This window comes from Lathyrus oleraceus, chromosome 5 (assembly GCF_024323335.1).
Source record: "Lathyrus oleraceus cultivar Zhongwan6 chromosome 5, CAAS_Psat_ZW6_1.0, whole genome shotgun sequence".
Lineage (NCBI taxonomy): Eukaryota > Viridiplantae > Streptophyta > Magnoliopsida > Fabales > Fabaceae > Lathyrus > Lathyrus oleraceus.
In genome coordinates, this window is record NC_066583.1 from 230,361,548 (window position 1) to 230,375,502 (window position 13,955).

The 13,955-nt window shown below is 34.1% G+C and overlaps 1 protein-coding gene and 1 pseudogene across 1 annotated transcript in view; both read left to right on the top strand.

The window, feature by feature from the left end:
* Window positions 1-13,955, top strand: part of LOC127083216 (uncharacterized) — a 64,989-nt gene that overhangs the window by 41,661 nt on the left and 9,373 nt on the right. The window lies entirely within an intron of this gene.
* On the top strand, window positions 6,096-9,149 carry LOC127079909 (internal alternative NAD(P)H-ubiquinone oxidoreductase A2, mitochondrial-like; annotated as a pseudogene).

Genomic DNA, 13,955 nt, shown 5'->3' on the forward strand with positions numbered 1-13,955 from the left:
GGATTATTTTCTTGGCATTGAAGTCAAGCCTTCTGCTCAAGGATCCATGTTTCTCACTCAAACCAAATATGTTAGAGATTTACTGCAGAGAACTAACATGGCTGGCTCTAGTTCTGTAACCACTCCTATGCAGTCCTCTTGTAAACTCACCAAACTTGGGTCACCTGCCCTTGCTGATCCATACATGTACAGGTCTGTTGTTGGTGCCCTCCAATATGCCACTATCACCAGGCCTGATATTGCCTATGCAGTCAATAAAGTTTGTCAATTTATGTCTCATCCTCTAGAATCACACTGGGTTGCTGTCAAACGAATTCTACGGTACCTCCAGGGCACTATTCAGTATGGGCTTCATCTGTCCCCTTACACTTCCTCTAGTCCTCCCTCTCTTCAAGTCTTTTGTGATGCTGACTGGGCCTCTGACCCAGTTGACCGAAGAAGCACCTCTGGTGCAGCCATTTATTTTGGAGGCAACTTGGTCTCTTGGTGGTCTAAAAAGCAACCTGTAGTTGCTAGGTCCAGCACAGAAGCTGAGTATCGAAGCTTAGCTCAAGCCACTGCTGACCTACTGTGGCTTCAGACTTTATTATCTGAACTGTGTGTTTCTACTCAACAGCCCTTGGTGCTCTGTGACAATCAATCTGCAGTGATGCTGGCACATAATCCCATCATGCACTCGCGGACTAAACATATGGAGATTGATCTCTTTTTTGTTCGAGAAAAGGTTATTGCAAAGCAAATCAGAGTTGCTCACATTCCTGGTGTGGATCAAATTGCGGATGCCCTCACTAAGCCTCTTTCTTCTACAAAGTTCCTGGAACTTCGGCACAAACTCAGAGTTGCTAACAGTAGCTCCCCTTGAGTTTGTGGAGGGGGTATTCGAGTATAACTAAGAGAGAGAGGTTAAGTCTAGTTTACCTTGTAATGACTGACATGTGTCCAGTCTCAGCAACAGGTAACCTGCTGTAGCAGGTCACACAGTTGCTACTATAAATGCAACTGTGTGCTACTGTTTGTAAACAACTCATAACAGAATTCTGTTATAACAGATAATGAAAAGTTCTTCACTACTATGAATTCTAATAGTTGTAGTAATGTAACTCCTGGATAACTATCTTCTGAAGAGTGTTAGTCTTATTCTAAACTTTTGTGAGTCGTCAAGGAATCACCTGATCCTCATGCAATGAAAACCATTGGGAACAACTTTACTTGTCCTAATCTGTAGATCATTGTCTTTATAATCTCCATCGCCTCAACTAGAGCTCTCTCTTGTTGCTCTCTCACTGAATCTATGTATCGCCTTGTCGTTTTATCCTCTTGTCTTCAATACAAACAAAATAAAAAACACAATTAAAAAAATCGAATATTTTGAAATATCCAATCACACTCCCACACATACCGACAATTGAAAAACTACAGTATAATCAGATGTGTTTTTAAAGGAAATTTTGGAATGTTCCATAAAAATGTATGTGTATACCAATTTTTTAAAATAATTGGTAAAAACACATATGGTCATACCACATTTTTGAAATTGTCTATAAAAATGCAAAAAGAACTTTAACTTTTACCGAATATTTCTAAATTGTTCGTATAACAATTTTTTTTTACTACTTTGCAATTTTAAAAAATTAGTAAAAAAGTATGTTTTTTCCTAAATGTCTAGTAATATATAAATAAAAAAATCGGTATAAATACAAAGAATTGAATGAAAAAGAATTCTTATTTGTAAATATTATATAGTTCTCGGAAGGTAGACTTAGTTGTTTTGGACAAAAATCCAAAAAGTAAAATTTAGACCATGACTAATTGTTTTGTTGGTTTTGGAAGTATTACGATCATGTTAAATCTTATGTTTAGGTGGCAGGTAAAATTTTCATAAACGAGGTGAGCTATATTGTGATAGTATGGACAAGGTGGATTATTTGCTACCATTTGTGAGCTACATTTGTGATTTGTAAAAAAATTCAGGAAATTTTTTATTAAATTTACCACTAAAATATAATTCAACAAAAAATTTTAAAAATATTTTCATAAAATATACTCTCTTTTTGTTACAAATTATAAGTTATTTTGTAAAAAAAAGTTGTTCTAAATTATAAATTAATTTATAATTATTAATAATATTTATTAATTTGTGTGGAATACCTAAAATAATTTATAATTTAAAACGGAGCATAAGAAAACTTCTTCTAAAAAAATTCAAAATTTTATAGAAGTTTTTCAATAAAATATAACATATTGAAAACTTTCTTTTGAAATATATCAAAATAAAGTGTAAATCAGAAAGTCTTTTACATATTATTTTTTTTTTGAGCGAGTGAATTTATATTAGAAATAATTAGTTGAAAGTGAGACTGGAAAATGAAAATGTAAAAAAAAAAGCAAATATTATTTTGAATTATGTGAGTGTGCTAAGATAGTTTTGTAAGGATAGGAGTTAAATTTTCACGAAGCTGTCATGCATGCTTTGACGTGTCCCAACAAAACGGGAGCATGAGACGCACCACCGATAGATCGCAAGTTTATGCATGGTGTAGGGTAGGAATGTTGAGCGCGTGGCAGGGTTATTTGAAAAACCTTTGTACGATTCGTTGGAAACGCACACACCAAAATAAGAGGACTTGCTTTATTGTAGGTTAAATGTTCAAAATGGTACATTGTGCCACTCAAAATTAACCTGTTATTTGCTACGATTAAGTAGCTGAATAATTTGCAGGCAAAGGATTTTTAGAGGGGACAATGTACTGCCACGTTTTCAGCTTCAAGGAGTCCTCAAAACTTACAATAAAACTTTCACACATATGAGTATTGCTTTTCATTTCTTACAGAGTTTTGTCATTTTCTAAGGAGTGGTCTTTCAATATCAATGGAAAAGGCCACATCTGACAGTGAAGGTGAGAGAGTATACGTGGACAAAAAGCATTATCTTCGATACTACCGTACATAATGAGTTTTTCATGAAACCATACAATATATATATTGCTGGTTTTTTTTCTTTTAAAATAAATAATATCAACTTTGTAAGCATATGTAATGGTATAAATGTTCTTTTTATTATACTTTTTATTTGAGGCAATGATATAAAACAGTAAACATTTACAATATTTTTTAAGTGAGAAAATATATTTACCAGTAAATAGTGGACATCTATTTGGAATAGATAATCTTCACTTTGGAGAACAGTACATTATTTAATATGGATCTTTATTTTCATCTAAAGAAAGAAAAAAAAATATTATATATCAATATCTAAAAACTATTGGTTAAATTTTATATCACTTCATTCCTTCTATGCTTTTGTCATTTTTTTCCAGCTTATTGGTTTATTTTAATCATTGATAAAGCTAATACTTATATAGTTTTAAACAAAATTTAATTTAATTTAAAGTAGATAATAAATTGAATCACAATTCATCAATAAATAATAAATAGTATGTGGTCTTTATAAAAATAAAATAAAAACTGCATGTGGATGGTGATTGATTTAGGAACTAGTGGGTTCTTTCGTGACCATTAGTGATTGGAGACTAACAACATGAAAAGATTTTTAACCAAAAGAAATGTTAGTCGTTCTATAAATTATACACTTACGTCACACTATCTCCCTCCACATTCCTTTCTGATTTAAATTTCACTAACCAAGTGAACCAGAGTTCTCTTCTTCTCTGAGTTTGTGACTCTCGTCTTCAACTACCAAACACCATGGTGATTCCCCGAAGTTTCTAAATCTTCTATTCTTTTTTCTTCAACATCTTCCTCCTCTCCTCTCGGTTATGGTTTCTTACTTTTCCATTTCATTCTTCCAAGCTTTTGCTCAGGATGTCAAGGAAGCTGAAATCACCGAACAGGATTCACTTCTTCGGGTGATTAATTATCGATTATATTTGTTTCACATTTCATTTACTGCATATTTTAATCTGATTTCAACATCTGCATTTTTTGCTTAGGTTTCGATTTTCAATTTCTTCGATTAACTTAGTTTTCAAAAGTGTATAAATGTCATAATTATTTTGTTAACCTGATTCTATTTCAGCAGTTATTAATTCTCTTACATTTCATTTATTGCACATTTTGATATGACTGGTGTGAAATCTTACGTATCTGTTGTTGTTGATGTGTGGTGAATTCTTTTTATTGAACTGAGTTTTTTTTTCTTCCGTTAATTCTATTATGTTCAACTTCTGTAGGTGGATTTTCTATTTCTTCAGTTAACTTGGTATTCAAAAACGGTATAATTGTCATAATTATTTTCAAGATTAAGTTTTCACTTGCTGATATAAGCAATCATCTAACATATTTCAGCAGTAAAAAGGTTTAATGCATCTTTGAAAGGAATTTCAGCGCATTGTTGTTTCAAGTAATGACGATAATATGTAATTTATGTTTTATTCACCATGTCTGATCATTCTCGTGAATATGTGGGGTTATATCATTATTTTTTATATATTTTATTTTAGTTTATGAGATGTAAGTATTAGTTTTGTTATTAACTCTCATTATAAATGACAAATTTAATTTAGATTATTTTAGTTTATTTAATCAATTACGTAATTAGTTAATTATCTTAAGATTCTGATTTTGATCATCTATTATTATTATTTAGTATAATTTTATTTTTATTAAATTTACATAGATGATTTAAATATAATTTTATTTTGATTTTTTTAAAATGTAGGAAGATGTTACTTGGTGTGATAAATGGAGAAATAATAATAGTTTAAATCCTATTGAAAATCAGGGCACAGGCAGTAAGTTTTTTTATTATTTATTATGATTTTATTTTTATTTTTAAATTTTAAAATAAAATTTCATATAATAAATATAATTTTTTCTAGATTGTTGTTATGTGTTCGCCCTTTGCGGAGTCATTGAAGTATTGTATTTTATTGAAAAAAAAGAATGTATACAATTATCTGTTCAAGATATATACAATCACTTGATCCGTAATGAATCCAAAGAGAAAGATGGATGTTCTTTACGCAGTACTTTTGATTTTATTTCTGAAAAAAGATTTGTGTTAAGTAAAACATGTCCTTATGAAGGAATATTTAGACCAATAGGTTATCCGCGTACGGTAATCTTTCGATATTCACTTTGCCTTTAATTATTATAATTTATTGCATTTTAATTACTTCCTTTTTACAACAATTATTTTAGGTATTTTTAGATGTTGAAACATTCGACGCAATAAACCTACAAGAAACAGTAGTGCCAAATAAGAAATCAAAAGTCCTTGAAAAGCTTGAAAAGAGAGTAGAGGCAGATATTAGGATAACACCTGTTGCAGCACAAATGATATGGATTGAGAAGGATATGAAAATTTTTAAAGGAGTAAGTGCTCTAAATTTTTTTTGTTAATTATTTTCTATTATCACTTTTGTATAGCAACATGTGGATTAATTTTATTTTATCATAATGCTAGAATGATATATATTCTGGTCCAGAAAAAGCAGATGCTTTTGTAGATGCGGAGAATCATGGATTTATTATGTAATATCCCATATTTCCTTAAATGCTCAATTAGTTGTCAGTTGAGATCAATTGAGTTCGTATGTAAATTATCTATTATCATTTGTAACAATTGGAGCTCCTATGTGCTCTAAATGTTGTCAATTGGGACCAATAGAGTAACCAGTGAACTCTGAAGAGATTAATTATTAATAAAGAGACAGACCAATATTAATAAGTACAAGAGAGGATATTTTCGGTAACATTAATAATTGATCAATTGATACTGGAAGATGAAATATCAATTGAGATATTTTATGTTACTACCTAATATTATAATATATATATATATATATATATATATATATATATATATATATATATATATATATATATATATATATATATTATATGTTATATATTTGTGTGGTGTAGAAAGAAAAGAAGAAGTGGATAAGAAGAGAGGTGGTAGGTAAGAGAGAGAGGTAGAGATATTAGAAAGAAAGGAAAAGAAAGATAAGGAAAGAAGGAAGAGAAGGAGGAAGAAGAGAAGAAGAGGAAGGAAGAAGATGGGAAATCATGTTCATCACCACCACCATCATGTCATCTTCATCATCACCAACTTCATCTTCTTCTACTACTAGATGAGTTCTAGTTACACTACGCCAAAAAATGGAATAGACAGTGCACCTTAGAGGACGCTTTATTACAAAAGCGCACTCTAAAGTGAAGCGAAAAAATAAGGAGCGAACAACTGGAATAGACAACACACTTTAGAGGGAACTTTTGTAATAAAGCGCCCTCTAAGGTGAAGTGAAAAAATAAGGAGGAGATAGAGGGACAACAATACAGGGCACTTTTTAGAAAGCGCCCTCTAAGGTTACCCTTAGAGGGCGCTTTTAAAAAAGCGCTCTATAAGTCCATGTGCATTTCCAGTTTATAAAGCGTTTTTGGAAAGCCTTAGAGAGCGCTTTCATAAGCGTCCTCTTAGGCCCCCTTTAGAGGGCGCTTTTTTTCCACAAGCGTCCTCTAAGGTCCCCTTTAGTAAACATTAAAATTATAACATACTGCGCGTTTTGTTATTTCACTCTCTGTTATTTTCGTTCTTTTTCACGTTAGGGTTCTCACTGCTACGATTTTCGCTACTTCTAAGGCGTTCTCCTTCCACCTCTGTTAGATCTACGACGTTTCCTCTTTCTATTAATTCTTTGTTAGCTGTTCGATTTTGACACCATAGGTATTTTTCTAATCTTCATATTACTTGGTTTCTCTTCTGACGTTCGCTATTGTTCATTTTTGGTTTCATTTTTCTTGGTTCATACATTTATTGAGTATTCTCAACAATAATTATTGTGTTGCAATGCTAGCAATGGAGACTAGGCATCATGGGTTAAATTTCACCAACTGTTCCATTTGTTTCTCGATGTAGAAAAAGGAGGCAGCAAGATCTAAAACACCTTCTACCAATCAAAGGTACACTATGCAGCTTATGAGTGTATTTATTCTAGCATACATAGCGTAGCTAGTAACTTAAGAAGTTTAGGTATGGATGTTATTTGATAGAGTAAATTAGAGTCGACTATTCTTCTGTTAGCTTTCAGTTAGACCATTATACAATTCTACATATATATTTTCTAGTCAATGTTTATCTTTTGTAAAAACTATATGATGATATATAACTATGCTACAAATTAGTGCATACTGTGAGACAGTTACCAACGGTGGATTGTCTAGAGAGCCTTACCAATTTAAAGTTGCCTATGACAAGCTTGTAATTGCTTATGGAGCAGAGTCTTCAACTTTTGGTATCAAGGGAGTTAAGGAACATGCGTTTTTTCTTTGTGAAGTGAATCATGCTCAAGAAATAAGGAAGAGACTTCTCCTTAACCTGATGCTTTCGGAAAATCCAGGTTGGTGCTTCAGATTCATACTAATTTTTTAAGCTTAATTTGTTATATTAATTATGCAGTTTTCAATTGTTTTCCAAAGGCTAAGCTAGAAAGTTTTTATTTTAACAGGCATATCAGAAGAAGAAAAGAAAGGTCTTCTGCACTGTGTGGTTATTGGAGGTGGTCCTACAAGAGTTGAATTTAGTGGTGAATTGAGTGATTTCATCACGAAAGATGTTCGGGAGCGCTATACTCATGTTAAAGATTACATTCACGTCACACTAATTGAGGTGCATGATTTATATATTGAAGTCTATTTGTGCGTTGAGATTGTTAAATAAACTTAGTGTACTTAACCATTGTATTAACTTTTCATGATTAGGCGAATGAGATACTGTCATCCTTTGATGTTAGCCTAAGACAATATGCAATGAAGCACTTAACAAAGGTAAACCTTTTGAGTTTTAATCTCTTCCATGATTATTAACTTTCAAGCTTAAGCCTCTGAGACTAAGACATTTAATTTTTGTATCAGTCTGGAGTTCGTTTTGTGTGAGGTGTTGTGAAGGAAGTGCATCCCCAAAAGATAGTTTTAAGCGATGGAACTGAAGTTCCTTATGGTCTATTGGTCCGGTCCACCGGGATTGGTCCCTCAGAATTTGTCAAAAACCTGAATCTTCCCGTATCTCCAGGCGGAAGGTATGTGAAGCCAAAATCAATGCATAATGTTTCAATTTTTCATGATTTTTTATCTCTGATTTTAATTTAGCTAACGTTGTTGAATGACACAGAATTGGTGTTGATGGTTGGATGCGCGTTCCATCGGTGGAAGATGTCTTTGCTCTTGGAGATTGTGCTGGTTTTCTTGAACAAACTGGAAGGCCAGTACTTCCAGCTCTAGCTCAGGTTAGCTTTATAGCCTATGAATGATGGTTTATCAATTCATAATAAATAAAGTGATCAAGAAAATTCTCAATAGAAGTAGGAAAGTTTTTATTTCATTCTATTGGAAAAACAAGCAAAGCATCAATAGTTGTTTGTCCATGTTTTATGACAGGTTGTTGAAAGGCAAGGGAAGTTCCTTGTGGAGTTGTTCAACAAAATTGGGAAACAGGATAGAGGAAAAGCTTTGTCTGCAACTGGTATCCCATTTGGAGATTCTTTTGTTTATAAACATCTTGGAAGCATGGCATCAGTAGGTGCCTATAAGGCACTTGTTGATCTAAGACAATCCAAGGTATGTATGTCTAATATCTAACTCACCCTTTGGAGTAAACTAATGATATGAAACAAAGCAATTAGTGAACTCAAAAACACAGTTTCTGATTTTGTGCTACATATATATGTATGTTGTGTTTTGCAGGATGCGAAGGGATTGTCACTTGCTGGTTTTGTAAGCTGGCTGATATGGCGTTCAGCATATCTGACACGTGTGCTGAGCTGGAGGAACAAATTTTATGTTGCAGTAAACTGGGGACCCACTTTTGTATTTGGCAGAGACAACAGCAGAATAGGTTGAATTTCGGTTGCAGCATTGAAGCAAAAGCAATCAACTTTTTTGACTCATTATCTTGGTTGAGTGGTTAGCTTATGTATTCTTTTGTTCTTATTTTTTTATATTCACTATAAAACTTACATATCATGATACAAAAAGTTGGATCGCATAAATATGATAAGTTACAATAATTTATTCTTCATATATTATGGTTTCATTGTAAAGTATTGTAGGACAAGTTTTACTCTACAAATTGTGAAATTAATTTTCTGTAATAGAACAATATTCTTTATAAAAGAACTTTCAAGAACAAATATTTATAGAAAAAACTCTATTAAAATAAAAAAAGAAATAAAAAATGCAAACATCAAGTGGTATCATTATATATTTAAATAACCACCCACTTTAGAGGACACTTTCCAAAATAAGCGCCCTCTAAACCCTTTAAATTTCCACTTTAGAGGGTGCTTTCTAGTAAAAGCGCCCTCTAAACCCTTAAAAGTTTCCACTTTAGAGGGCGCTTTCCAATAAAAGCACCCTCTAAACCCTTAAAAGTTTCCACTTTAGAGGGCGCTTTCTTTAAAAAGCGCCCTCTAAAGTGGCCCTTAAAGGGCTTAAAGAGCCACTTTAGAGAGCGCTTTCACCAGGAAAAAAAAAGCGCTGTCTTTACCTATGCCAGCGCCAGATTAGAGGGCGCTTTAAAGCGCTGTTATAGGCCAAAAAAAGCGCCCTCTTTTCTCTTATTTGGCGTAGTGTTATAAACTCTAGGTTTCTAGAAAAGTTAGGGTTGTAGAATCATAAACAAATCATGAGTAATCCATGCTATGTGATGAATATTTATCTTGTTGTTGTTGTTTTCATGAACATGTGCTTGATATGCTCTTCATGATTGTTGTGATTACATGAGTTGTTATGGTTGTGTTTATGATGTTGAAATCCCTATTATACATGTACATATGAACTTGTTGTGTTCATACTCCTCATCCATGCTATGTGTTGATATCATGTTGTTGTTGTTGTTGAAATTGTGATTCTTGGGTGTTTAATGCCGATGTGTTTTGTTGTTGAAGTTATGGAGGTTAATCACATGAATTCATCACAATATGAGTTATTCATGAAATATTCCATGAATCATGAGTTAACCATGTTTTCTATGATTACGGTGTTGTTGTAATTGAACATGGTTGTTGAGGTTGTTAAGAACATGTGTTTATGAGGTTGAGGAATCCTTGAGTATTGGTTGTTGTTGAAGAATCATGTTATGTGAAAATAGTAGGTAAAAAAAATGGTAGATGGAAAGGAAAATAAAAGAGGAGTTATTTAAGGAAAGGAAAATGGTTTAGTGAAATTTTTGAGAGAAATTCTCATTCAATCGATTGATTCATTTGATCAATCTATTGACATGAAATAATTATTTGATAAATTAAAATATGTCACCAATGGGGTTCAAACCCAGGACCTCCTTGGATTTGTACAAGCCTTACCACTAGGCCAAAGATATTGTTGTTGAATACTTATGCAATGAATAAAATTAATCTAAATCTTGATTAAGATAGATTAATGAATTAATTGAATGGTATAACTCCGTTTTGGACACGGACGGATGCGCTAGAAGGATAACGTAAAGGGCTATTATTATTGTTCCATGTTATAAAATATTATGTGATTTATAAATGCCATGAATTATATCATAATGAAAATTAAATATTGTTGTTATGTGGAAGGTGAAGTAACATGGTTAAAAACCTTACAAAGATAAGTGAGGAAACCTCGGAGAATAACGTGATTAATAACTTAGAAATATGATCTAGGTTATGGGACATGTGTAATATATGTATGAGAATACGGTATTCATTCGTGTGCCGCTTATGTGAGGTCGTGGATGAATTGTTGCCATGATTGAGAATGAGACGCATTGTATGGAACATGCCATGTTATTATTTGTGTATTATGGTGAATGAAGTCACCCGTGATTGATGAATTTTGTTATGGTTTGTGGAACCGATGATTGTGGAACCGATAATGTATTCAGAATGTGTGTTTTTCTGTGGTGGTACACATCTCTTGTGGTATGCTTAGAGGAGTAAGCATTGGGATGTGGGACCAATGATTCGAGCCTCATTTGGGTTTGAGCCCCAACCATGGTGGACATGGGGGAAAGGTGGACACCAAAGTGGGATAAGGCCCATACGGTGAAAGAGACTCAAAGTGGGTAAAGTCCCATACGAGTGATGGTTCTTAAAAGTGGGTTTGAGTCTCATAGGGGAACCGGATATCCATCGCGAAAGTCGAATCATACAAGCATGCATGAACCGGGCCTGGCTTAGACGTAAGTCCGTTCGGGAATTGATGCGTCGTGATCTGAATAATGATCGTGGTTGAGTTATGAGAACTCAGATGCATGTTGCCATACAATTGCGAGATAGCTTCCCCATCGCTTAAGTCTTCGTTCCCTTGTTGACTTGATTTGGATAAGAGTTGAACATTGATTAGAAAACCCGGTAGAGCCGAGTGGACCCATAGGATAGGAGAACTCACTGAGCTTATTATCTCATCCAATCATTGTTGTTATTTTTCAGGTAATTCTTTATAGGTTGAATCTATGAGAAGTTGTTATGGATGTTTCGAGGGATGCTGTTTATCATGATCTTCCGCTGTGGAGTTGTGTGCAATGAAGATATTGCACATAGATCTTAGATTTTTATTGTTTAGGCATTATTGTATATCATGTTCCATTCATGTTTTTAGCTTGGACATGTATATTTATTGATGCCATTAGGCACTTATATTGGATCAGTACCAATTATTAACACTTGTATGATATTATTCTAGATATATATTATACGGGTTGTTACAGTTGGTATCAGAGCAGGTCGATTCTCGACCTAGCCTTGAAACATAATTAGTAAATCTATTCCTGCCTCGTATGTGTGTTTAGCCAACATGATTCTTAATATCACTGTATGTAGTATTGGGCCTGATCAACCTAATGCTATGTGCATGGTAGGTAGGATCATGGCTGAGCGACCACGAGGACTCCGAAGTGTGGGTTGAACTTGTGCTTTGAGAGTAGGCTCAAGCCAAGAGTTATAAAGTAAGGAGAACTGGATAGCAGGTTGAAGTTTCAGAGGAGTTGTGATTTGAGTATTATGGAATTGAAGAGTAATGTACCGTTCAAGCGATTCTGCAATGTTAACGGGGTTGAGAAGTTGAGGATCTCTATTGGATGAATTGTCAGAGCTTTGAGAAAGGTGTGAATTGATAAGTGGAGTAAGATACACTCACTATTATGGAATAAGTATTCTGAGTATTTCCGTATGGTAAAGGAGAAAGGATGGTTATGTTACGCATATGTCATAAGGTCTGGAAGTGATGTAGTGTATCAGTGTTTCAGTTTATAAGGCCACTAAAATATTTTGGAAGAATGAGAGTACTTAATGGAATATATATTTGGAATGGTACCTTGCAAGTGGTTAAGGACTTGAGGGATAAGGACGTTCAGTTTTGTTGGGAGCCTAAGGTAGTGGTGAAGTCTAAGGAGAGACTCGAGGACATGGTTGTCTGTTCCAAGTGAAACATGTATGGACCAATGGAGGTTAGAAGATAAACCAAGTAGGTTCAGTCTTAGAAGGGAGATCGGATTTGGGATAGCTCGTCAGCGGTTCAGTGTTAGTAAGAGACCATTATGGAATGTAAAGTTACCTAAGGATCAATTATAAGAGTTTGTGTTGGAGAGAGATAACGCACATTATATAGTAATGGAAGCTCCAGTGAGTTTTGGTTGTATGAGATCTGGTTGAGGAGAAGAGCAAATAAGTTGGATTTAAGGAATTCTAGTAGAATGGTTTTGTAATTGGAACTGAGAGAATTACCATAGGAAGACAAGTGAACACAGAGTGTGGAAGCAGTGTGAATGTTACAATATAACTGTTGTAATGGGGTACATTTTAGATAGAGGCACAATGAGACCATTAAGATTCATTAAGACGAGGTTATGGGCTTGTAGTTGATGATTGTTTGCATCGAGGATTCCTAGAGCATGTAGTGGAATGGAGGAAGTTGAACCTTGGTATTAAGAGAAGTGTGTGATAGCAGCATTATGGTCACAAGTAAGTGTAATAGATTCATTGTCTTGAGATGGATGTAAAGTAACATACATTTTGTTGAGTCGTGAGTCTTGTCTTTTAAAAAGTTGAGTTGATGATAGACAACGAAAGACAAGCCAAGCTAGAGCATGTGGACTAAGTGTAGGATGTGGAATATGTTATGTTACAAGAGCTTATTGGGAGACAATGAGGATTGTCTGTAGCAAGTCATCTGGGCAAGTAACCCTAGTATGATGAAGGGTGTAGTAGGTATTGGTTTAGAAAGAAAAAAAAATCCCAGTCATAAGTGCGTGGCAATGATAAGGTTCATCTTAAGTGCATTTTATTTGGATTGTAAGAGTAGTAGTGGCTTATTGGAAGTTTGGTTGTTATTTATCTTCTTGAGAAGTGTTTGGTTGGTTGGTCGCGGAGTATAAACATTCACACCATGTTGGAGCCAAGGATGTCTTAAATGTCATAAGTGTACCGTTGTGGATGTACAAATTGAGGATGGAGTTACAAGTCACCCCAAGTCAGATTGGTAGTTTTGAAATTGGGATTTCTGAAGGTGTAGTGCGTAGTTAGTCATCTGTAGAGATATCATGGAAGTCAGACGTGTGGGAAAACCAACCTGGTGAACCGTGTTCAGTTTAAGTAAGTCTGGGAAGTACCGCTATTATGATTATGAATAACTATAAGGATCAAAGCTGGAAGAGACCCACTAAGTGGCGATCTGGAAGAGATTAGATAGGTATATGGTACATATTGATAAGGTGTGAAGTGGTTGGTCATGGTATGAAATTGAGTAATTCATTTGGATTCATAGCCTTAGATGTAGACTCCCTGAGAGTGGTAATGGATGTGTACGATGATACTCTACCCTATTGGAAGGATTCATGAGTTATACTTCCCAGGAGGAACGAGAATCAGTTATTCCTAAAGTTAAACAGGTAACTCGGACTGTATATTAGTAAGAGCATGAGCTAAGATTATGGAAGATGGGACGGAACGATTGAGATGAATGATTTTGGGATA